We start from the raw sequence: 25874 nt of genomic DNA on the forward strand, positions 1-25874 counted from the left end.
GGCTCACTGCAGAACCTACCCCCCGCCCCACAATGAATGGTTTCCTCCTTTTCAACACCACCATTTTGCTCCCTCTTTTAGTAAAACCTGACCACTTTCTGGAATTACATAATGTAGCCTTTAGACGCTTTTTCTTCAGATAGGCCTCAAATGAAGAAGTACTTTTGTGTTGACCAAACAAAATGGGCATTTCTCAAAGACTCAGTGTCTTTACCCTCCTAGTAGATCTTCAAGTTCACTTTCCCTATCTTAGCAAGTAACTCCTTTTCCTACCCAGAGTTCAAGCCACAACTCTGGGCATCACCTCTAATTCCTTTGGGTCCTTCCCTCCTATCTCTTAAATCCTTCTGGAACCCTTCCACATTCTACAATCCACCTTTCTGCTTCCCTAGATGCTATTATTTCCTCTCTGGAGGATGACAGCAACTTCCTACCTCAGCGTTCCTCAAACTACTTGTGACTTATTAACGGGTCACGAAATCAGTTGAGGTGGGTCATGCAGTTTCACCATTAAAAAAAAAAAAAGGAATAGATTAGAATACGTCAGAGTGCATCAAACAAAGGAAAAGTAAGTTTGGTTTCGGGACGCTTGTGTCAGTGTGTGTCCTGAGATCTGTGTACATTCCGGGTTAACAGGTAGAATGTATCTTGTCTGTCAGGAGTTTGAGAAATACTTTTCTAATTGGTCTCACGGGCTCTGTCTTGCCCCTGGCTCCAAACTGTTATACACGCTCAGAGCAGGAGGGGGAGATTATGAACGGATCCAGCTGACAGCTCTGCCCTCGGGATAAAGACGTGGGTCTGGGGCTTTGGAGATTCTAATTACTTAGTTCCTCCTCATCCTTTCAGGTTTCAGAACTCCACGTCCTCCCGACCACTTTTCCTTTTAGCTGTTCAAGCCACCAAGTTCCCTGGCCTTTGCAGATGGAATTTCCCTATAGGAACGTTCTGTCCTCTTTCTCCTTCAGGTATCAGCTGAGGTGTCGCCTTTTCCAGGAAGGCTTCCGGAAGTCCCTCTAAATGCCTCCTCTTAGTTCTCATGAGAACCCCTCACGTTTTATCTGACAGAGCACTTATTGCATCATGATTATCTTCTCAGTTCCTTACAGAACTTTAAGCTCCAAGGGGCAGCCAGTAAATATTTGTTGGGGGTAAATAGTGTGCATCGAATGTGTCACATCTTACACAGTTCACACTTCCTTCCTACAAACCCATTTGAATAGTTATAAAATATCGTATCTCTATTTCTCAAAGCTTTAGTTTTCATTCTTTTACACTGAAGTGTCTCTTGTTCATTTGCTCTTCAAACACAACCTAATTAACTTCCGAATTCACTGGACTCCTCCTCTTAAAAATCAAAATAATAAAATGTGGGGAAAGCTGTTGTACCCCTGGCTGGTCACTCACCCTCTCTGAGCCTCAGATAATACAGAGGAGCAGAGCTCAATGACCTCTAAGATCTCTTCCAGGCTGCCACTCTGAACCTCTGGCTTGCACTTTCTAAGGACCAGAGAGGTTAAGTGACTTTCCCAAGGTCAAACAGCTCCCTAGTGGCAGGATATTGTCTGTCTTTGTATAGATTTTTAACAGCAAGCCGCAAACAAAAAAATCTTCTAACCAGAAATCGGTAGTGCCACTAAAAAGTGTGCCTGAAAGAAAATCATAAAATTAAAGAAGGGACTTCCCAGGTGGCGCAGCGGTTAAGACTCCGTGCTCCCAATGCCAGGGGCCCAGCTTCGATCCCTGGCCAGGGAGCTAGATCCCACAACTAAGGAGCCCTTGAGCTGCAACTAAAGGAGCCCATCTGCTGCAACTAAGACCCAGCGCAACCAAATAAAACAAATATTTTAAAATAATAAATAAATAAAATTAAAGAAATAGGGGACAAAAAAACCCAAAAGCCAACAGCATTCATAACGGATTCTTGCCCAGGCAGGTCCCAGCATTTTAAAAAAACAATCTTGCTGTTAGATGCAGAGATGTTCAGATTTCCTTTTAAAAACTGGAAGTGAAAAATTCAAGAATCTTTTGCATCCTGACCCCTCGTAGAGGCCCTTCTGCAGAGGCACAGATGGACACAGCCTTCCTCAAGGTGCCGATTCGAGCATCCCCGTGGCTTTTTTAGTGCTGAGGCCCCCGTGCCTTGACCTGATGCCACTCTGAGGACCAAAGCTGTAACTCACCAGGATGACACTTGTCCTCAGTTCCGGTACCCCATCCCCCATCCCTCCCGGCCAGGACCACCTCGCAGTCCCTGCTTTCATGGACAGACTTGTGTTATTTCCTTAGTTACAGAGTTTGGGGTTTAGATAACCTGCTCTGTAAAACAGAAAGTAAACAAACCAGAAATAACACCCCTTTAGGGAAAAAAAGAAACAAAAACAATAGCTATACTACTTTTTCCCCCTCTGTTATGTGCTATGTTTTATTCTATAATGTAAGTCAGCGTGTACATTTGTTTTATTTGTTGCTTTTTCCCCTCTAAACAGACCAGCAGTAGCTTGCCTTCATTTGACGGAAAATTTGTCGCTTTCTACTGCAACTTTGTGTAAAACCACTATGTATGTAAGGACCCCATGTACACCAAGTCGTTATAGCCAAGCCATGGGCTTATGGATGATTTTTACTTTATTTTTTGGGCTTCTTGGAATTTTCTGATTTAAAAAAAATGAATACGTGTTACTACTGTAATCATAAAAAAGTACAAATGTCAAAATAAAGACCAGATACACTATTATTTCTACACTGCTATGATGCCTGACTAAATTAAATAGTTTTATTTTTACCATATATGTTGCCGTGTATTTTGTCTTTTTTTTAACCATTTGTTTTTGAAGGAAATTATATACAACTGCCACATTAAAAAAAAAAAATAACAAAAACCTCTTAACACTGTTGATATTTTACTGTCTTCAAAAGCTTTAGGGACACGGACTTTGGAGACACAGCCAAACACTGGCATATAACTCCTTTACCACCTGGCTGCAGTGTGAATTATTAGTTTCTCCTGACATTTTCACACCTAGCAACTTATTTCCAGAATATCATCTTTTTTCATGCCTTTATGCCTGTGGCAAGTGTTGTTCGCTTTCTCATAACCACCCTCCTTGCTAACAGGGCCCTTCCCAGCAGCCATGACTTTTGGGGGAGGTGGGCCCCTCCCTAGATTTGGAGGCTGAATCTTCATTGTTCTACAAGACAGGGATGAGGAGGGAATTCTGATGCGAGTGCTTCATGGCAAGTTTACCTCCCTTTTTAAAGTGACACAAGTCAGGGACATCCCTTTTCTACCCCCGGACATTGTCATCAGCAAGGGATACCCTGAACTGTGGCTGCCATCTGGGGACCACAGGGAGCCCCTACTCCAGAAGACAGAAGGATGGCACAAAGCTGATTTTGGTACATTCATTGGCTGCCCTACCTCTAGACTTGCTATTATTGGAGAAAATAAACGCCTTTACCATCTAAGTCACTCTAATTTTATTTATCTATTTTATTTTATTTTTGGCTGTGTTGGGTCTTCGTTGCTCCACACGGGCTTTCTCTAGTTGCGGCGAGCGGGGGCTACTCTTTGTTGTGGTGCCCGGGCTTCTCATTGCAGTGGCTTCTCTTGTTGCAGAGCATGGGCTCTAGGCGCGCGGGCTTCAGTAGTTGCAGCATGCAGGCTCAGTAGTTGTGGCTCATGGGCTCTAGAGCGCAGGCTCAGTAGTTGTGGTGCATGGGCTTAGTTGCTCCGTGGCATGTGGGATCTTCCTGGACCAGGGCTCGAACCCTTGTCCCCTGCATTGGCAGGCGGATTCTTAACCACTGCGCCACCAGGGAAGTCCACTCTAATTTTATTTTTAAAAATTTTACTGATTTGCTTATTGATCTGTTTGGCCTGGCACTTATGCAATGACTTTACAGATGCTAAGCCTCCTTCCTGGCTTGGAAAACTGTTCATGCTTCAAGATTCTGTGTTCTGTGAGCCCCTCCTATATATATTCCTATAGAATTCATCACACTTTGCTCGTTCCTGTTATGCTGATGCTCTGGTATGAAAGCAGAGGGAAATTAGTGATCAGGTAGATCTTTGTTTCCTATTATACTTATTTGTTGGATTAGATGATTCTGTATGGCAAATGCTATTATACAAGATCTCACCAAACCAGGCTGTATTTCAAAGAGGTGCTCAGCCATGGTGGCCCAGCTTCCTCCAGTGGTGTCTGGAAAAGGCAGTGCCTTGAAGGCAACCAGACCTGGTGAAATCCTGACCTGCCACTTACTGGCTGCAGGACCTCAGATGACTCAGCTCTCATCTCGTTTCCTCATCTGTTGAGTTTGGGTAACAGCCTCGGTAACCTCACAGTGTCATGAGACGGATGATGTAGTTAATATGATGTAAGGGGACATGGTGTGGCACTTATATCTCAAACACAGGAAGGAGGCTCTCTTTTCTTTCCTTCCTACGTTATTTGTTACAACAAAATTCCAATAATACAAAAACCATCTAGAAAACTCCCGAGGAGATTTTACTGGAGGTGGGGAGATCCTATCCTTTTCACATGTTGGGGTTTCTACAGCATGAAGAGCCCTACGCAGAAGTTCCGTGTGTGAGAGCACATTTTAAGATACCTGTCCCTAGTGCTTAATGTTAAAATTTCATCTTATCCCTCTGGTCTCAGCTCATAAATCCTCTCCTTAGAGAGGCCTTCCTTCACCACCCAGCTTCGAGCAGCCCCACATTCTGCCCTCCCAGCCATGGAGCCACCTACTGAGAGGAGGAGATGCGGGGAGAAAATAAAATGGCCTATGAAGGTGTTGCATCTTTCCTAAGCTCAAGCCCTCCCCTCGGGTTGGGAGTTGTGGCTTGCCTGGTCCGTCTTTATCAGCTTTGTGCCATTGTACCCCATCCCACCCTCTGCAGCCCCCATCTCCTTAAATCACACGGATGACTGGCCCCAGCCTCTGCTGTCTTTGTATCTTGGAAAATGCAGAAATTGCCACGAATTTCTGCGGTCTCGCGGGATGGATCCCTGTCAGTGGTTTAAAACTGTCTTCCTACTTTCTATATTACCACTCAGTTCAGAAGAGACAAAAACAAACCCACAACATTTTCAAGTATGTTTTCCTTTGCCCTCGTGGTCAACAGTAATAACTTCCAGCTAGAGGGGGCTGGAGGGCAGGATGTGAATGGGACCAGCTCACTCTGTTTAAGTTCAAGTACTTGAGAATTTAAAAGCACAGACCCTCTCCAAGCACTGCTTAAGGCCTGTCAACTAAACCTCCCTAGTTTGCCAAAGTAACTAGGTAGGATACTAGCCCTAAAATGATGCACTTAAATTACTAAAAATGATGCACTTAAATTACTAAAAATGATGCACTTAAATTACTAAAAATCAAGCAAACAGCAATAACTTTGCTTTCCATGCCTGAGAGGCAATTATGCATGATATTTCAGAATATAAGTTTTGGAGGCAGACCTAGAGAAGTCTGTTTAATCTGTTTAAACATCAGTTTTTTACTATGTGAAATGGGAATAGTAACCCTTGCAGGGTTGGTGGGAGGATGAAATGAAGTAATACCTGAGAAATGCTCAGAATATTACCTGACACATAGTAAGTGCTCGATAAATAGTACATGGTAACAACAACATCAACCATTTCATAAGGGAAATCCCTTTGTTTTGTCTTAGCAGCTAGTAAGCCGGGTGTACCCCTGCTCCTGTGCAAAAGGCCTGTGAAACTCTGAAGCTATACCTGTACACAGATGTGATCCGATGATGCCATCTCATCTCCATGGCAACCAGGTGTCTCAGTTATCTAGTCTGGTGCCAGGTAAGGGGTAGGTGATGAAACAAACTGAATCTCAGGCTAAAACTGTATTGTTCAGTACATCCACCAGCAGTGCTCCTGTTATAGACACACTCAAAATTCTGATTTCATGTGACCTTTACATTCACGGTTTTAGTCCTAAAAGTACTTCAGAAACATCAACCATCTCAGACATACTTTTATTTTTAGTTACTTCCCAGATGTTTACCTGAGATAAAAATAAGCAAAACAACCAAAGCTTTTCTACTAAACATATCTCAATGTCTGTCATTTTAGTCCATTTTTCTATCGCTAACCTAAGGATAGATTAGAAAGTATGTTGTCAAAAAAATTTTTTTTGAGCTTAAGAGAATGGTTGGCAGCACGTTATTTTATAAGTGATATTGGATATAAAATTTAAAAAAGCATTCTGGAGAACGGAGTAAAGGAAGCAATATTGGTTGAAAGGGCCCAGTGCCTGGTACACTTAGGGAGTATGAATTTATGAATGAACGGAATGCTTGGAAAAGCCAGAAGTCTTTGGAATTCCAGGTCCATAAATGAGTAGGTCTGTGACCTAGGGCAATGCGCTTAACTACCTTCTGTTCATTTTACAACAATCTGTAGGAGCAGCACCAGCCGTAGTAGTAACAATTTTTACTTTTTTGGCAGCCAGCTGAGTAATTTTTCCAAACCACAACTCTTCCTGGAGCAGCGTAAATTGAGCTGGCCTTTGGCTGATACTGAGCTGGGGCTCTGGGGATACCACAAAATGTTTTATCAAATTTGCATAAAGTTGCAAATTTAAGCAAAATAGGAGGGAAAAATGCTGTAAAAATTCATAGGGCCAGAGGGAGTGTTCTCTAATCATCTAGTTACACACTTCCCCTCCCAACTGCCCCCCCCCAAACACTCATAGTATTTGATATAAAAATAACATGGCGACATACAGCTGCAATAAAAAGGAACTATTCTTCCAACACAGCTCAGGGTGAAGCTAAGTAGATTTTAAAAGTGATTGGAGTCAAACGTAATTTGGAGAGGAGACAGAATATGGTTTGTTTAAATGATGCACAAATTAACAGTTGTTAATTTTGGTGGTTTTTGAGTAAATGAGTGGGAGAATTGGGACTGGCAGGTCTAATGTTACCCCAGTAAGTGCCTGTTAGGGGTCTCTGTTTTCTTGGATAGAAGCTTTCTTCTAGAGAGAAAGAGTTCAGAAGCACTGAATAACTAGGCTCCATAAGGACCCTGCTTGAATTTGGAGCAGGGAGGAAAGCAGGGTCACAAGCAGATAATCTCTGGGAGCTGCTGGAGGATTGGCCTTGGAAGCATCCAGGGGAGGAGAGGAAAAAATCCAAGGGCGATCTTGGCCGGTGGAGGAGGTCGGGGCGGAGATAACAAGTCTGGGCAATAGGAAAGGGAGGCAATGGGTAAGGGGAGGCCAAGAAAACATTTTTCATTGCTTTGTCTGAGGCTGAGGCAGCCCTGAGCACAGCTGTGAAGTAGGTCAAATTTCTTGTGTCTTTCTCTCCCTAGGGCATCGGAGACCTGCCACCACCATGCTGTTCCCCGGTCACTCAGTTCCAAATTTATGAGATTGCCTCAGTCCCTTAGGTATTTGTTCTCTGAAAGGTAAAAATGTAGCTAGTCTGATAAAATAATGCATTGGAGGATGGCTGGGGGGCGGGGGAGGGGGGATTGCATTTTTAAAAGAATTCTTGCAAACATTTCCTTCCTCCAGAGTAATAAATATGTGTTTAAAAAGAGGGTCTCTGACGAACTTATGGTTATCAGCAGGGAAAGGTGGGGGGGAAGGGATAGTTAAGGAGTTTGGGATTGACATGTACACACTGCTAGATTTAAAATGGGTAACCAACAAGGACCTACTGTATAGCACAGGGAACCCTGCTCAATATTATGTAACAATCTAGATGGGAAAAGAATTTAAAAAAAGAATAGATACATGTATTAGGGGCTGCCCTGGTGGCGCAGTGGTTGAGAATCTGCCTGCTAATGCAGGGGACACGGGTTCGAGCCCTGGTCTGGGAAGATCCCACATGCCGCGGAGCAACTAGGTCCGTGAGCCACAACTACTGAGCCTGCGCGTCTGGAGCCTGTGCTCCGCAACAAGAGAGGCCACGATAGTGAGAGGCCCGCACACCGCGATGAAGAGTGGCCCCCGCTTGCCGCAACTAGAGAAAGCCCTAGCACAGAAACGAAGACCCAACATAGCAATCAATCAATCAATCAATCAATCTTTAAAAAAAAAAAAAAGAATAGAGACATGTAATATATGTATAACTGAATCATTTTGCTGTTCACCCGAAACTATCACAACATTGTTAATCAACTATACTCCAATATAAAATAAGAGTTTTTTTTTTTTAAAAAAAAGAGGGTCTCTGTAAAGTCTGCCTTAATTCCAAGGAGGGTCTAAAATTGGGAATTTCTGACTGCCAATAGACCTACAGTGGCAGTAAACAAATTTCCGCGACTCTCAAATCATAATTAAGCCTAGAAGGGGAAGAACTAAATTGTATACTTTACCTGTTACAGGTGTGGAATTGTGCTGAGTACTTTTTACATATGATCATCATTCCTTTTTACAGAGTTGGAGACCCAGGTAAAGTTCAGAGCAGCTCGTAACCTGCCTGCAGCCAACGGCATATTCCAAAGGTGGCTAAAACAATATTGTCCATCCCACATGGTCTTCTAGAACAGGGGTCAGGAAAGTCCTCTATAAAGAGCTGTACAGTAAATATTTTTGATTTTGCAGACCATGCAGTCTCTGTCCCAAACACTCAACTTTGACATTGTGGCAAAGCCAGAGACAATATGTAAATGCACGGACATGGCTGCCTTGGAGAGGTGAGCCTGATTTGTTCCAAGGGTCGTAATTTGCCAACCCTGCTCTAGAACTTTGCCACTTCCCATGGTGAGGTGGAGTCTGATACCCCTCCCCTTGCACTTGGGGAAGTGTGTGATTTGCTCGTGACCGAGAGAGTAGGAAGGAACTGACAGTGCATGACCTCCAAGGCTAGATCAGAAAAGGTGATGCTGTTTCTCCCTTAGTCCCTGGGACATCTGCCTGCTTGGAGCCCTGAGCCGCCACAGAAGCATCCAATTTTCCTGAGGCCGCCATGCTGTAAGGAAGCCCAAGTCAGCCACATGGAAAGACCACATGAAGAAGCCTGGAGACTCTTAAGAAGAGGGAGAGGTGTTCAGCAGGCCCCAGTGATCCAGCCCTCCAGCCACCCAACTGCAAGCTCGGAAGAGACCCTGAGCCAGAACTACCCAGCCGAAGCTCTTCCCAAATTCCTGCCCCATAGAAACTGGGAAATAATAACACGATTGCTGTGGTTTTAAGGCACTAAACAAAAAACTTAGAACACTGTCCCAAAACTAGTGAGTGGCAGATATGGGATTCAAACCTAGGTTGGCTTGACATTCTATTACATGATCATTAATCATTCTATTACATGATTGCTTACAGCAGCCTTTTTTAAAAATGGTGCTAAAATATATGTAACATAAAACTTACCATGTTAACCATCTTTAAGTGTACAGTTCAATAAGTACATTCACACTGTTGTGCAACATATCTCCAGACCCTTTTCATCTTGCAAAACTGAAACTCTACCCATTAAACAAGAGCTTCCCCTCCCTCACCCCCAGCCCCCGGAAACCACGCTTCTACTTTCTGTCTCTATGAATTTGACAACTCTAGGTCCCTCTTATACTGTAAGTGGAATCATACAGTGTTTGTGATTTTTGTGACCGGCTGATTTTACTTAGTATATACATGTGTGTATTTTATATGTGTATATTTTAAGCCCATGTTGGGTAGTGGGTCTGACCAGCGAGCAGCAAAGGTTTGTCAAAGAAAAATGTCAGAGACCCCAGGTCTTATAAGTCACAGATGCAAGGTCCCAGGGGGGACTTTGCATCAGCAGTTACTCTCACAGTGACAATTCAGTGTCCTGCCTCTAAAGGGCTTTGAAGACAGAGGAACCCATGAATCAAGAACAAGATAAGGCTGTTTGCTTTGTTTCAACTTGCTGGCTGACTTCCTTCTCAGAGCCATGCCTTGAGGATGAAATCATTTTCTACCACACAGCCCCTGCAAAGACCGTCAAACACAAGCCCTCACTGTCTGCTCCTTTATTTCCTCTGGGTCCAGGGTGTGTATTGACTTGGTGGAATGTCTGTGACTTGCTGTAAATTGTGTATCAAGCAAAAAACTTTCTGCAGGGAGTCGGCTCTCGGGAGGGTGAGCCTTAAATGCTGCTTCTTGCTTATAGAGACTAAGCCTCAGCCTGCGGGGGCTTCTTTGACCTCCTCCACCTTCCTTCCATCCCTGACCTAAGACCAAAAGGCAGACCTGGGCCCAGGTGCACACGGTGACAGTCCCAGCTTGGCCTACCCTTCCCTATGCCTGCCCTGATTGCGCCTGGCCCACCTGTTAACACAGAGAGGTGGAGATAAGGTCTTTAAAGAGGTGATTAAGTTAAAATGAGGTAAAATGAGGGTGGGCTGGAATCCAATAGGACTGGGTCCTTATAAAAAGAGAGAGAGAGACACCAGGGGCGTCTCACAGAGGAAGGGTCAGGTGAGGATGCAGAGAGGATACAGCTGTCTGCAAGCCAACAAGAGAGGCTTCAGGAGAAACAGCCTGCCTACACACCTTGACCTCAGACTTCCAGGCCCCAGAGCTGTGAGAAGGTACGTTTCTGTATTTCTGTTGTTTAAGCCACCCAGTCTGTTGTGGTAGTTTGTTACAGCAGCCCGAGCAAATTAATGCACCAACAGAAAGTTCACAGCCTGGAGGCTGGGACTTCAGCCCAGAAAAGTTCTGAAGGTAATCATCGGAAACTCAAAAGGCAAGAAGGCTTTGAGTAGAGTTCCTCTTTCTGCATCTTTCACAAGCGCCTGCTGGCAGGTTTGGGAGGCGGTGCTGGTGGCCGAGCCTGGGGTGAGCACTGACCTGGGGTGAGGCCCAGTGGGGAGCCTGGAGGCTTCTGGCTCAGAGGGAGAGGCACCAAGGCGCTAGATTCTAGAGAGTCTGGCAAGCGTGGGGAGACTTAGTGGGTGTTTGGGGCCTGGTCTAAGAGGCACTTGGCTAACTCCCTCCCTCGGGGCTCCTGCCTTCCTCCCCCCACTACCCGTCCTCTCTCCCTGCAAGATGCTTCATTACCAGGAGAGTCCGAAGGAGGGATTGCATCATGCAAATCCTGATACGGTTTCGGTTTTTCTTGTGTGGGAAGGGCACTGTGATATAGGAGGGTAAGCAGCTGTCGGATGGCGGGGGTGGTGAACAGAATGAAGGCCCCTAAAGATGCCCACGTCCTAATGTTCAAAATCTGTGCGTATGTTCCCTTCCATCGCAAAGGGGGATTTCAGATGTGATTAAGGGTCTTTTTTTTTTTTTTTTTTTGGCCATGCCACGTGGCACGTGGGATCTTAGTTCCCAGCCAGGGATTAAACCCATGCCCCCTGCAGTGGGAGCGTGGAGTCTTAACCATTGGACCGCCAGGGAAGTCCCGAGGGTCTTAAAATGGAAAGATTGCTCTGGATTATTTAGGTGGGCTCAACTGGGGTGGGCCAATGAAATCACAAGGATTCTTCTAAGAGGGTTAGTCAGGGAAGAAGAGGTGACTCTAGAAGCAGAGGGGTGTGTGTGTGTGTGTGTGTGTGTGTGTGTGTGTGTGTGTGTGTGTGTGTGTGAGTGAGAGAGAGGGAGAGGTTTGAAGATGCTACTCTGCTGCTGTTTTTGAGGACAGAGGAAGGGGCCACGAGCCAGGAAGTGCAGGCGTCCTCTGGCAGCTGCAAAAGGTAGGAAACCAATTCTCCCCTGGAGGCTCCACAACGGATCGCGGCCCTTGCAGACCCATTTTAGACTTCTGATTTCCAGAACTGTAAGATGACTGGTGTTGTTCTAAGCCCTTAAGCGTGTGGTAATGTTACAGCAGCAATAGGAAATCAACACAGGTGGTAAGGATGAACGTCCTTGAACAGCTGCTATCGCATTTCAACATGCAGAGATACGTGCCCAGAAATGAAGTCACAGACAAAGCTAAGGCTTCCATCAGTTAAAATCGTAGTTTTCAAAGGTGGTCCCCCAACCAGTGGTGTCAGCAGCACCGGGAACCTGTGGGTCAAGTTCTCAGGCTCCACCCAGACCCAGGATTCAGAAGCGCTGGGGGTGGAGCCCAGCAATCTGTGTTTTTAAAAGTCCTTCAGGTGATTCTGATACACACTAAGGTTCACCTTCAAAATAAGTGAGCTGGGCTGGCTCTTCAGGAGTGAAGGGTACTCGTGGACCCTCGGATGTGTGTGTGTTCCTAACGAATCTACAGTTAAACTCGTTTCCTGGTGTACACTGCTTGGCTTGGAATCTGGGAATGATGGGTACAGTTACCCCTCCAAGATGGGCTCTGCAGGGAAATGTGGGAGAAGGGTGGCCTAGAATTCAGTCTCCCTGGGGCTACAGGTCCCCACCCCCTTCATAACCTGTGCTGTGCTAAAGAGACTGGGAAGAAGGCTAGATTGTGGTTACAGAGCCCCTGCGAGATCTCGTACATTTGTCCCAGCCTGGGGCATCATAAGGGGTGGCTGTTTCCTCTCTTCTTTTCCCAACTCCTTGCCTGCCTGAGGCAATCCCAAACTGGCTAGTTGGAAAGATACTCACTTTAGAAACATGAGTGAGGTCATTCCTTCCTGCCAGAGCTTAGAGTTATGGAATCACACAATGATTTCAGTCCTAGGTCAGCCTCCTGTTAGCTGGGTGATCTTGGGAGCTTAATTTCTCCGAGTCTTGGTATCCTTGTCTGTAAAGTGGGCATGCTGAAAGTACTTCTCTGATAGGGTTGTTGAGGGGTTAAGTGAGATAATACAGGTAAAGTTCCCAGTGCAGGACTTAGAACAAAGTAAGTGCTTAATACTACTGTGGTGAATTGTAATTAATTGTAGTTAATGTTATTAATTGCAATTAATAGCTATTATTTACGCCAGCCCTGATATTAATCTCCTGTTTCCAGGCTTCATGTATATAATGGATCCAATACACAAGTTCACTTATGTAAGGGATTCAGTCCCTTTTAAGTTCTGCTGACATCTCTCCTTGAGCTTCTTCAAGGCTCTGTGAAAAGGAAAATTCTTCCTCCCTATAAAATGAGGGCATTTCTCCTAGCTTCCCAGCTGATGGAGGTTTTCTATGCAGCCCCTGGGCCCCCAGTGGGGGGATGCTGGCTGGACATCAGTGGAGATATTCCCACCTTCCCTCACTGCCTGCTTTCCTCCGTCTGGTCCAGTCCCATCTGGTAATTTTCCTTCCTCCCCCTCAGGCCCAGCCCCATCTCCCCCAGACAGCTGCCGCTACATCCCTCTGCTTCAAAAGCGGAAGCAAGGGGTGTTTTAGGACCTTTCCGGGTGAGTGACAGCATTTGAGATGCAATTGATAAAACGCCAGTGCTGAGAGGAACCAGGCTCTCCCCAGTCACCTCCGCCCACCTCTCTCGTGCCGCCTAAACTGAGCCTGTCGGAGCCTGTTGGATGTTCGTCTGTGCGATCCGGTCACGTCCACCTCTTCTGTGAGACGGTGGGCTTTGGTGACCCGGGTGTGAACTGTCCCTTTGGGGCAGTGGGTCTGGGACACTCTGCACGCACTGGGCCACATGGGGACTGGCCGCCGTGACTGTGCCCCCGAGCTTGCGTCGGGCTCCGTGGGGGCCACTCAGGGTATCTGTCCCTGTTGGCGAATGAGGTCTTATTCCAGCTCACCGGGGAGGCTGCAGGGTTTTTCCTCAGCCACCCCGTGATGACCGAGGGACAACATTCCGCGAAACCAGAAGGGCTGGGCGGGCCTCTGGAATGTCAAAGGAAACAGCTTGGCGAGGCTGGCGGCTGGTTTCTGCCGTGTCACTTTCTCTGAGCAGCAAGCACTTGGTAGCCGTTCACTTAGTACCTGAATCCCACAAATGTTAAGATGTAACTTTCTTAGAAGGGAAGGTCCAGTTTATTTTTCCTTCACAGAAACAGCTCATGATAAACAGGTCATGATAAAGACTATTTACAAGAATAGGGGAAACTAACAGATGAAGACTACCCCACCCCCTTTTAATTCAAATTTTATCTTATTTGTTCTGTTTAAAGGGAGGGATTGGTCCTAATATTACCTTATGCACCTAAGGGAACCTGTTATGGACTGAATGTCTGCACCCCCTTCCCCGAGGCTTCATATGTTGAAGGCTCAACCCTGTTGTGTTGGTATTTGGAGATGGAGAGGTAATTAGGCTTAGATGAGGTGCAGAGGGTGGGACCCTGGTGATGGGATTAGTGCCCTTATAAGAAGAGAGGGTACCAGGGAGATGTCTCCCTCTCTCTGTCCCCTTCTCTCTCTTCACATGGAAAGGCCATTTGAGGACAGGGTGAGAAGGCAGTGTCTAGAATCCAAGAGGGGAGCTTTCTCCAGACATCTACCCTGCTGGCATTTTGATCTTGGACTTTCCAGCCTCCAAAACTGTGAGAAAACACACGTCTGTTGTTTAAGCTTTCCAGCCTATGATATTTTGTGAGAGCAGCCTGATAAGACTAAGATAGGACCTCAAGAGCAAAATAATCTAAACTCCAAGAAATAGACCACAAAGACCCAGGTGGATTTCACTGAATGCCCCTCCCACCTGTCCTAAAAGACAAAATACATAACGGTCCCATATAGATGGTCCCCCACAGATGTTCCGAGAAGCAAAGTCTACCCACCACTCAGAGAACCTGCAAAAGGGAAGAACCAAAGCGATGAGCCCTTGAATCTGCCTGGTGTCTGCCTCATAGAGCCTATGAACCGAGCAGGACCCTACGGGGCCTTCCCGGGACAGACCCCTCCCCACATCCTCAGCTGTAGCTCCTCTCTGAAGTACCTAGAGAATGGTATCTGATGCACATTTCCTGAGTTGTTTTACAGATGCTAAAATGCCACCAAATGGAAGAAATTAACTACTTGATGACCATGAGCATGTAGCCCCAGACCTACTGGTGCCTAAGGATTGACACTGTTAACCATCCTGTTACCTCACCATCAACCAATCAGAGAATTGTACACAAGTTGGGATGCCCCTCCCTCGCCTTGCCTTTAAAATGCTTTGCTGGGGAGTTCAGGCTTTTTGAGTACTAGCTGTCCCAAACTCCTTGTATGGCACCTTACGATAAATGTTGTACTTTCCTTCACCACCACTTGGTGTCAGTAGACTGGCTTTACATCGGCCAAGTGGACCCAAGTTTGATTCGGTTACACCACTGCCTCTACTGCCTCGGGGCTCCTGGCAGCGACTTCGACCAGGCTTTGCCTCTCCGTTCATGGAAATCTTTACAGTACATGCCTAATGATTTTGTGACGGTTAAATCTTACAACGATTCAGAGGTTATGTAACGATTTGGGCACATTGCCACCTACTAGCTTTGGTGGCCAAGACCTACATGCAGTTGTGCTGGCATTTTTGATCATCACACCCTATTTGAGGTTGCATGTGTGTTTGGGGGGTGAGTGGGTCACAGTGGTGAGGAGAGACCATCTTCAGGTCAAGCATGTTGCCCTGGAGATGCTCGGCATCTGCACAGTTCCCCAAGGTAGCGCCACTTAAACACTGCCCCCAACAGAAAACAGTCATAGGCTGAGTTAGCGATTCTTTTCAGGAGATTAGATTTGGGGCAATTTCAAGCATTCATAATACAAAATAGTTTGCTTTAAGGCAGTTAAACTAAAAGCGTACATTTTAATTCTGAGGGACAGAAAGTCAGTTAGTGCTTGCCTAGGTTTGGGGTCAGAGGGTGGAGAGTGACTAATTGGGGTGATGGAAATGTTCCAAACTTAGATTGTGGGTGATGGTTGCACAACTCTGTGAATATCCTAAAAAAAAAAAAAAAAAAAATCTAATTATATACTTTAAATTGGGTGGATTTCATGGTATGTGAATTCAGTTTTGAAAGCTGTCAAACATTTAATTCTGAAACAATGTCATGGTCTCATAAAAATAGCCCTAATATTTTATTAGTGTTAGTAATTTTTTTTGTAACCAAATTTTTCTGGTGTGTTATTACTAAAACTTTAGGTTACATATGCTCTTGAGAAGAACAGATTAAAGAAATTATAAGGCATCAGAGCTCAGGGAAGACACTGACCAGATCCCAAGCATTGGTCAATCTTCCCCTACGCTCCTCCCTCCAGTATAGACCCATGGGGTAGAAGGTGCCACTGGAGCACATGTGGTTCCTCATACCCTATCTCTACAGTCCTTCCTCTATACTCTATAGCCCTAAATGTCATCCTGTTGATTCTCCAACAGGAGGGCATATCAGACTCCTGGGGGGTCGGGGGAGGGATGTGGAGGGGGATTATTTTTGTAATTTGAAAAAACATAGTTTGCCTTGTAATAGAATATTTTGTTAAATATTCTCTCTCTGTGTGTATAATATTCTTAAAGAATAATTACAAAATGAACATCCTGTAACCACCATCTAGGCCAAGATATAGAATGCTGTCAGCACCCCAGAAGCACCCAGTTCACACCCCCTATACGTCTTTTCCCCGTGATAAAGCTCTTCCCATCGCAGAAGTAACACTTTTTCGAATCGCCTAGTCATTTACAAATAGTTTTTTTTCCCCGCAGATCTTCTAAAGCTTATCTTTTATTTCTTTACACATGGCATGTATATCTGTATTGTAACAATTCTAATAATCTAACATCTTAATCCTCAGGAGGTCTGTTCTCTTCTTGCTCATGATGCCCTGTTTCCTTGTGTGCTTGGTTATTTTTAAAGTCAATTTAAAAAAAAAATAAATTTATTTATTTGTTTGTTTTTATTTTTGGCTGTGTTGGGTCTTCGTTGCTGCATGCAGGCTTTCTCTAGTTGCGGCGAGCGGGGGCTACTCTTCGTTGCGGTGCGTGGGCTTCTCACTGCGGTGGCTTCTCTTGTTGCGGAGCATGGGCTCTAGGCGCACGGGCTTCAGCAGTTGTGGCTCGTGGGCTCAGTAGTTGTGGCTTATGGACTCTAGAGTGCAGGCTCAGTAGTTGTGGCGCACGGGCTTAGTTGCTCCGTGGCATGTGGGATCTTCCCAGACCAAGGATCGAACCCGTGCCCCCTGCATTGGCAGGCGGATTCTTAAGCACTGCATCACCAGGGAAGCCCCATTTGGTTATTTTTGACAGTGAACAGATCACTTTCCTTGGAGAATTATTTTGGAAAGCTATTTGTGGCCTAGGAAAATATTCCTTTTTCTGTAGAGGATTATCATTTGAACTATTCATGGATTGAGGGCGTTTGATTTGCTCAGTTGATGTGAATTTGGGCCAAGGGCATGAAAGAAGTATATATATGGTTACAACTTCTCATGAATGGATAATCCCTTGCCTTCGTACCACCACAGGAGTTTTTTGTGCATGTATATTTTGTTTCGCTTGGAGCTGGGGTTGGGAAATGTCTCATGTGGAGATGGTTACATTCTGATTCATTCTTACCTATATAGGGTATAAGCTTTTGGGGTGCATGTTGTATGGGATAGGGTTTTCCTGTTAGATTTCTCCTTGGGCAGGCTCTGGACTTTAATGTCTGTCTGCTTCTTCCTACTATAGGGGACCATCAAAACCTGAATTTATGATCAACCTGATTCAGCAAATGCCCTCAGGGTAGGAGCACCTTTACTGTTTTGGTTACCTCTTCTACTTCCTGCTTTCCAATAACTCCTTACTAACTCATTAGATCTTTGGTGTTTTTAAGCATATATATGTATGCTTATATATATATGTGTGTGTGTGCATACGTGTGTATATATCCTGTCATATTACTAGAAGCGAAACCCTATCAGAACATCATTTTAAATTTGGAAAATGAAATATCTATTGGTTTGTATATTACAGTGACAGAAAGTGAAACCTAACCATATCTTTTTGGCCGGAGGGTGCTACTGTGAAGGACGCTCAGCGCGATTGGGGTGGTGGAGCAGGGGGAAGAGAGGGGTGAGGCAGGGAAGGGGGATGCTTTGCATATTTCCCTTAGGAGAATCTATCAGCCTTTCAGAGTGGAAGGAGGTTGTTTACGCCAGGAGTGACTGTGTATATATACCTATAGGATATCAAAAGGGGGTATGGATTTTTAAAAAAGTTTAGAAACACAATCCATAACTGTATTCAACCCTGTTTTCTAAAACTTCATTGAAATTGCAATTCTACAAATTTTGCAATGAAGAGGTTGTTTTACATCTTGGGTCATTGACTCCTTAGATTATCTGTTGAAAGCTATAGACACTCTTCTCCAGAAATAATTCACATGTGCACACATGTACAAAGTGTGATTTTAATTTCAGATGGTTGTAGGGACTCTCTAAAGTTCATTCATTGACCCAGATTAAGAACTTCATCTTGCAGTTGGCTATCTGTTAACAACTTTCTTATGTTCAATCCAACTCTTTTTTGCTTAATGGAACCCCCTTACATTTGATTCTAACGTTCAAAAATAAAGAAATTGGCAATATCCAATTTGTAACCCCACATTCCCCTCTGTCATAGGTATGTTTATATAGTCATCAGTTCCATGAATCCAATCTCCTCCATCTCATGGATTGCCTTGGTCTTGACAGGCCTTCCCTAATAATTACAGGATTCTCTGTCTCCAGTCAAAACCTACACTGTCCTCTGAGTTATCTCTTGAAGAGGCAAACTTGATCACTGTATTCCCTGCCTGAAAGGTCTTCAGTGGTTCTTCTCTTCCTAAAGGATGATACCCAAACCCCTTGTTGGGATTCTTATAACTTAACCCTTTCTCTTCTGCTGCTTCCTATTCTCTCCCTATACAGCATTGGCGCCTTTTTTCAAATATAATATAATTGACATATTTCCTGCTCTTTGACTTGACACACACTGTTCCTTCTGCCTGTAATTTCCACCCTCCCTTTCTTTACCTGGCAAACTCCTACTCATCTTTCACGTGTCCTGTCTGCTATCAGCTCTCCTGTGAAAACTTCCTGAATTATCCACACTATCCCTGTGACCTCTTAGCCCTTAGAAGATGCCTCACACACCTCTCATCCCTGCACTGTGATTATGGATTTCTGTCTTCCCAAGACGTCAGACCCCCTGTCTTGACCATCTCTAACCCTGTACCTCCACAGTACTTGGCTCAGTAGAATTTTTTTAAAAATGATAGTTTTACACATCTTAAACCAGTTCATATGTCTTTCTAAGGAAACTGATCTTTCTCTAAGAACAAAACTAGACTATCAGATAAAGGACCTCAGAATGAGCCTGATTACCTAATGGGCAGCTGGGGTACCCTGTCCTTATTATTACTGTTTTGTAATTTTGCGTGTATATGTTTACGGATATTTGTAGGGATAGTTAAAAAGCAAGAAAGAGGCAAAGGCTAATCAAGGAATTTCACTTCCTCATTTTAAGTGCCACGCTCTGGTGAAATAAAATGAATGAACTGCAGATTCTAGAAAGGTCTCTGTCTAAGTCTTTCCTCTTGTCTCCCTGTAGAAATACGCTCAGCTTATTGGGTAGAGGTAGCCATGCTTTGCTTCCGGGGCCGCTTTCCTGTATCTGTGATTTTGATGACGCTTTTAAAAATGTTTTCTAGTTCTTTCAAAAATATATTAATATAATAGAGTTTTGGTAAGGACCAATTCCAAATATGGTAGGTAGGAAGGCTACCACGTGACCCTTCCATCGGGCTAGCCCTTTAATATTTTCCATTCATAAATCAACTGGTATTTCACTATCATTTCTAGGTTTTTTGTTTGTTTTTCTTCCGGGCAGCTTTTTTTTTTTCTTTCATCTCCTGATCTCATACTTTCATATTCTTCTTTCAGCTACATTAATGTGTATTTCACTGCTTTGCATGTCATCTTGTTAATGGAATAATTTTATACTTTATAAAGATCACAATGACTCGTCTGTTAATCTTACATTTTTAAGAGTAGGAACATTTAAAGAATAATATTAAGCCCCCAAGGTGTTGTATATTTGCTGTTTTTAGCAGAAACATTTGATTCCGTCAGTCCTTAATACCATCAGTCTCTGAGTCCTATTTTTATCTGAGGAACAGCTCTAAATGAGCCTGTTTGTAGCATAAAGTTCACCAAGGTCCTAAAGTTGTCACATCCATTTATGGTATCAAAGTGGATATTAGATGGGCCTCGATGGTTGTATAATAAGTCTCATTTTGTTTAATCTATTTTATCTGACCATCTTCCATGATAAGGCCACAAGAACTCAAAAAAACTAACCTTCGGTTTCCTGATAGAGCTTTCTACACCCATTGGTTTCGAATAGAAAAGTCCCCCCATGGCCTAAGTGCTCTCGGCTGCGGCCAGAGGATCCCGTACAAAAGCAAGGAAGAACATGAATGTGCTGCTTTGTGAAGACAGCACAAGGTCATGGGCTGTTACAGGACTAGAATTTTGTATAGAATTTTGTAAAGCGGCCCCTTTGCTTAAAATCTGCCCACAGATGTGATGCCTGTAGAGCCAGCTTGGCATATGGTATCTACCATAGAGACCCAGGCGGGAAGCCTCTTAAATCTCAAATGCACATAATGATAAAACATCAGTTTGATGAATAAAAGAAATACAATATATCATTTGACTGACTCCCACTATTGCTATTCATAGACTTGCTTTTTTTTTTTTTTTTTTACTTGTTTATTTTATTTATTTTTGGCTGCATCAGGTCTTAGTTGTGGCACGCGGGATCTTTGTTGCGGTATGCGGAATCTTTTTCTGTGGCACTCGGACTTCTCTCTAGCAGTGGCGTGCGCATTTTTCCTCTCTCTAGTTGTGGTTCATGGGTTCCAGAGCGCGTGGGCTCTGTAGTGGGCGGCACGTGGGCTCTTGTTGAGGTGCGCGAGCTCAGTAGTTGTGGCTCGTGGGCTTAGTTGCCCCGCGGCATGCGGGATCTTAGTTCCCCGACCAGGGATCGAACCTGTGTCCCCTGCATTGTAAGGCGGATTCTTTACCACTGGACCACCAGGGAAGTCCCCTAGACTTGTCTTTTAAGTTGATTAGACTAATGAGATAGGTTCACGATGATTTTTTTTTTTTTTTTTTTTGTATCTCTCACAGCTCTTATGATAGTGTCTTTCAGACAACAGATGCTTAATAAGTATTTGCTGGGAAAAAAAAAAAAGGTATAGAGCAAGAGAAACAGGGTAACTTGGCATGAAGTCCTGCTGAAGGCCTGCTCTGGGCTAAGAGCCAGGCCGCCTTGTTTGCAAAGCCACGGGCTCTTACTCCAAACCTCACACTGAAATCCTTGATTTCTGGGCCAAGCAATGCAGTATGGCCCACTCCCAGGATCAAAACCAGAATTCTTTGTGATGTGTGGTAATAGAATGTGATCTTCAAAAGCACTTCAAAGCATCCAGGAAAGTCAGGACGTGCCATGGCAGGAAACAGAGCAGTGAGCCCTTGGACTTGGGGCTGAAATGAATCCTCGCTTGAACAAGTAATGGAAACTGACAAAGTTCCCACACAGAGAACTCAGCATGTGGAGAGGTGGGCTAGTCAGCCCCCAGTCGTGGTCCCTGTACTACATTCTCCACTGAGGACACAGCAGTGATGGAAACCGAACGTATGTCCACACCTGTGTTCTTCCTATACCGTGTGTGTAAATTAAAGACCTCTCCTAGCTGGAGAATTGTTCTCACCTCCTTTATTCCTAGTAGGGCTAATGTTATTTTTACTACAACCATCATCGTTTATCGAGTGCATACGATGTGACATACACGGTTCCACGAACTTATCATGGATTAAACAACTTAATCATTAACTATTATTGTCACTCCAATTTTTAGTGAGGCAAGAGAGGTCCAGAGAAGTTAGTTAACTTGCCCACAGTCACACAGCTAATAAGCAGGAAAGCCAGGATTCAAACCTAGGCAGTCAGACTCTAGAACTGAACTCTGAACAACTATGCTATAGGGAAACATATCCTTCATGAAGGCAGCAAACAAGATTGCACGGATGTTCCGAAAAAGTAAGGCAATGTATTTATAGATAATACTACTCTGTGTATATATACATATATATTTTTACTAATTATAAATAACAAATGTATTAATAAATAATGATTAATGTATATTACCAAGTTTCTAGGGGCAGTTATTCCATAAAAATAAGACAGTACATATATATATGTATGTATATACACATATACTCTCCTCTGTGGTATCAACAGTAGACTGATTTTCTATACATAGCAATATATTCATGATAACAAATATTTATATTTCACTCTAAATTCAGAAGTACTTTCAGTCCCTCACCCCACTTAACCCCACAGCAATCCCATAAGGGCACAGAACAGCTATTACAATGATTATGTCCTGTGAGGCACCAGGCCTCAGCTTATGAGCCTTTCAAGAGGATATAAAATATTTGAGTCTTGAAAAAAGTTACTGGCGCTAAACCATGGATTAAACAATTGCAAAATCAAAACTAATAAAAATTTAATTGAATGTTATTATAAACTAACATTATGTTAGCATCACTAATTGTTAAACTTACCATTCACAAAATTCCATTACATTTGAAAATACTTTCATACATACTAAATATGTATGATTACCAAGGGATCATAGCTAATCATAAACTGAATGAGTTTTACATACTTAATCGTAGATTAAAAAATGATAAAAATTCTTTAAAAGATTTTTAAAGAAGACAAATTTATCTAAAGGGGATGTTGGGAGATCCCTGGTGGCCTAGTGGTTAGGATTCTAGGCTTTCACTGCCGTGGCCTGCGTTCAGTCCACACCAGGGAACTGAGATCTCGCAAGCTGTGCAGCTTGGCCAAAAAAACCAACCAACCAACCGACCAAACAAACGAACAAAAACAACAAAAAAACCCAACAACAAACCACAAAACAACAACCGAAAACAGGGGATGTGGATCATTGTGGTATATTTTAAATGATATAGGGTGAATTTTCTAAAGGAGCCTGTGAGGCTCCATGCAGGTCGAGGACAAGATTGGCCTAAGGCAAAAACCAAGTGCACGGGGGAAACTCACAGCTTCACCTCCAGGGTACAGGGCTGCTTGCTCAGTGTTCTCTGAGAGCTGTTTCCACTAGCACCTAGACCCCCGTCCTCAGTGGGATCACGGAGACCAGAGCTCCTCACTGTAGACACACATTCTGGAGGATGTTCACTTATATGTGTCCCATTCTAAGGATCCCAGCCGCTCCCTCCTGCCATCTGGCAAGATCGTGCCTGGGAGCGGCCGCATCTGATTCCTGGAGGTGTCGGCCGGGATCTGTCTGCACTGGGGTTCAGGACATCTGCAGATACACCGCTTCCGCTTTGCCTTCTGTATGTCTTTCGCTGGGGCATCTTTCTGATCCCCAGGCAGAGTTCCCAGGCTGACTTCTATGTTCATGTAACTCCTTTAATCTACTCCTACTACTCCATTTTTATTATATGAAATTGTAATGATCTGTTTCCATAGATGCCACCTTTTCTAGATAGGAGAACTACGTCTGGTTCATCTGTCTTTCCTCATGGCCTCGTATGAGACATGGCATAATGCAGGCATTTAATAACTTTATTAATTTCGTCTTAATAGGTTAAGAACAATAAAGTAATAAAATATGTTTGGAAATAAAGTCTTTCTGTGCCAGCTGCCATAGGCCTCAAGCAGGCTGAATTCTTTCCCTCAATGTGCCTTATAAATATAATATTCTACAAGTGCTGGGATATTGAAAAGGCTGGTATGTTCTAAATCATTCTAGGGTGATTTTTTTAAAGTGTTCTATTTTTAATCTGAGGAACATTTACTGGAGTAATGTTATTCCAAAGCAATATTAAAACAAAACAAAAATGCTCCAAACTTAAACCACATTAACAACCAGATGAAGAAAGGAAAACAGTGGAGTAAAGGATATTTGGAGACATGCTGATCATTTTTCCTAAGTACCATGTGATTTTGATTCTATCTAACTTTGGTTAGATTTCCATTAGGTTACGTGCAAAAAAATTATATTCAATTTAGTAAAAACAAAAAATTCATAATTACTTAGGCACACGATCATTACTCTTAAAAACTTATGAAATAACATCAAGCAAAAGTAGAAGCATTGATTTTGAGAATTCAGTTTTTGAGCCAATGCAATAAAAATAAAGACAGTAACAAAACAATATATATAAACATCTAAAATATATTGAATACCTATGTGCCAAACACTTTACTAGGTACTTCAACAGGATCTCATTTTATTTAGGCCTCTTAATCATCTGGATTGCTCAGTACTTTTAAGCCCATTTTATAGATGAGGAAAGTGTGATTCAGAGAGAGTAACTTGCTTCAGATTACAACACAGCCAAGGAGTTAATGGGGACAAAGTTTGAACCTAGGAATGTCCTTTATACTGCTTAATACTTTCCTCCAATAGAGTGTGTTCCAAACTCAGTGTTAGGAGTTTACACTTGAGGAGGCCATCTATAAAATCAACCATGGTATACAGAAGGCTTAAAAGGAAATTAAACTTGCCTCTGTATCTCGTAACAGGCATATGTTCAAGAAACACTGTACTCAAGAGAGCTGTAACCATTAGCTTTCTGTTTCCACCGAAGCATACATGTTGGTTAAAACTAGGAAACACCTGAAAATCCATACATATCTCCAAAACATTTCAGATCCACAAAGCTTTTGGGACTGGTATCTGATTTTGCATTTCACTGACGTATTATTGTAAAAATGCTTTGGCTTTTTCCTCAGTGAAACCAAACTAAAGTCATAATGTGTATTCTTCCAACTTAAAGCATTAATGGCTTCAACAAAACCGTTGTATATACAGCTGTGGCAATATTTAGATAAGTAAGCATCTGAGTTGAATACCAAATGCACACAGGATCAACATCAAGTTGATTTCACAGTTAATTTTAATGGATGTGATGGGTAATTTAAGAGGGTGTGATTTTCCAGCTTCATACTCCAAACCAAAGCCTTAAGTGATTTCAGCAGTTGTCTAAATTACGGTGTGTTCCAAAATTAATAGTAAGGTCAGACCACAATTTTAGATTGAAAATGTAAAGACCATTTTCTAAATTTGGAACCAAAATGCTAGAAGTGGCTTTGAAATCACTATTGAATTGACTTCAAAGACTGCAAATTAGACCACTGTCCTTAAAAGCTGCCTTGTTAATGCAGCATAATAGAGTTGGTTATTTTTTTAGGTAAGAGCTTTGTGTACACTGAAAAATTCCAGAAGATTGCTAAAAATAGTCAACACATAAGCACTGAAACTTACTCTCTCAAAAAACAAAAAGGAAAGCAAGGAAATAAATCAGTGACTTAAACTGGCAGATTTTCCTTTACAGCTTGCCTTGGATTTATAAATTTCTATTTCCTGCCCCAGGGAGGGTGGTGAAGGGTATGTTTTGGTGCTTTGGAAGCAAACTGTCTTCTGAGTTATGCTAATCTCTTGCTAGGTGCTCAAGGCTGCTTATTCAGCACAGACTTTATTAGTTTTTGGCTATAGATGTAAAGATTTATAGAAGGCTGCTCTTTGGATGGCTGTGATTGTTGTCTCTTTAGTTTTCTTTATTCAAAAATTTCCATATTTTTGGTTGGTGTTGACAAATGGCACACTCAGGAACACTGTGACCTTATAAACTAGTTCATAAGAAAACATTATTAATATTGATAAAATCAGTGTTTACCTAACACTTTGTTTGTTGGACCAGCTGAAACCTTTCCTCTCCTCCCCACCCCACCCAGGGCTGGATGAGCAGGTAAGGGAATGATCCCATCTGATGGGAACACCTCCAAGTGGGGTTGCAATTGGACCCCAGCCCTGTTCACTTGGGCACGGAGCTCCCGTGAGGTGATCAAGGAGCTCTATTCCCATCTGAGGAGCTGCTTCCCTCAAAACTCTCTCAAAGCAGAGAAGCAAAGGTTTATTCTGGTTGTTTTCTATGGCTTTGCCCAAAAATGACACTTTCAGCGGTGTGCCACCATATAATCCAGTGGAAGTGATCACTTGTTGGCTAGATCTTTGGACCCTGGCGAGAGGGAGGGCTGCAGGGCGGCTTGG

At 43.4% G+C, this 25874-nt stretch overlaps 1 protein-coding gene and 1 long non-coding RNA gene across 33 annotated transcripts in view; one reads left to right on the forward strand and one right to left on the reverse strand.

Moving 5' to 3' along the window:
• The window catches only part of LOC309640256, a 40314-nt gene extending 15867 nt beyond the window's left edge, over nucleotides 1–24447 (forward strand). Inside the window, exons 3-6 of one of the 11 annotated variants that reach the window (XR_014252117.1) lie at nucleotides 5678–5816; nucleotides 7332–7427; nucleotides 8405–10517; nucleotides 13139–24447. This is a non-coding gene — a long non-coding RNA (uncharacterized lncRNA). Of the gene's footprint in view, nucleotides 1–3906; nucleotides 4065–5674; nucleotides 5817–7331; nucleotides 7428–8351; nucleotides 10518–13138 lie in introns of those variants that run through there. The other 10 variants (XR_014252118.1, XR_014252119.1, XR_014252121.1 and 7 more) reach the window with 10 other exon arrangements.
• DLGAP1 (DLG associated protein 1) overlaps nucleotides 1–25874 on the reverse strand; it is an 850590-nt gene that overhangs the window by 75303 nt on the left and 749413 nt on the right. The window lies entirely within an intron of this gene.

The sequence above is a fragment of the Balaenoptera physalus genome (assembly GCF_965194825.1).
Source record: "Balaenoptera physalus genome assembly, chromosome: 12".
Classification (NCBI taxonomy): domain Eukaryota; kingdom Metazoa; phylum Chordata; class Mammalia; order Artiodactyla; family Balaenopteridae; genus Balaenoptera; species Balaenoptera physalus.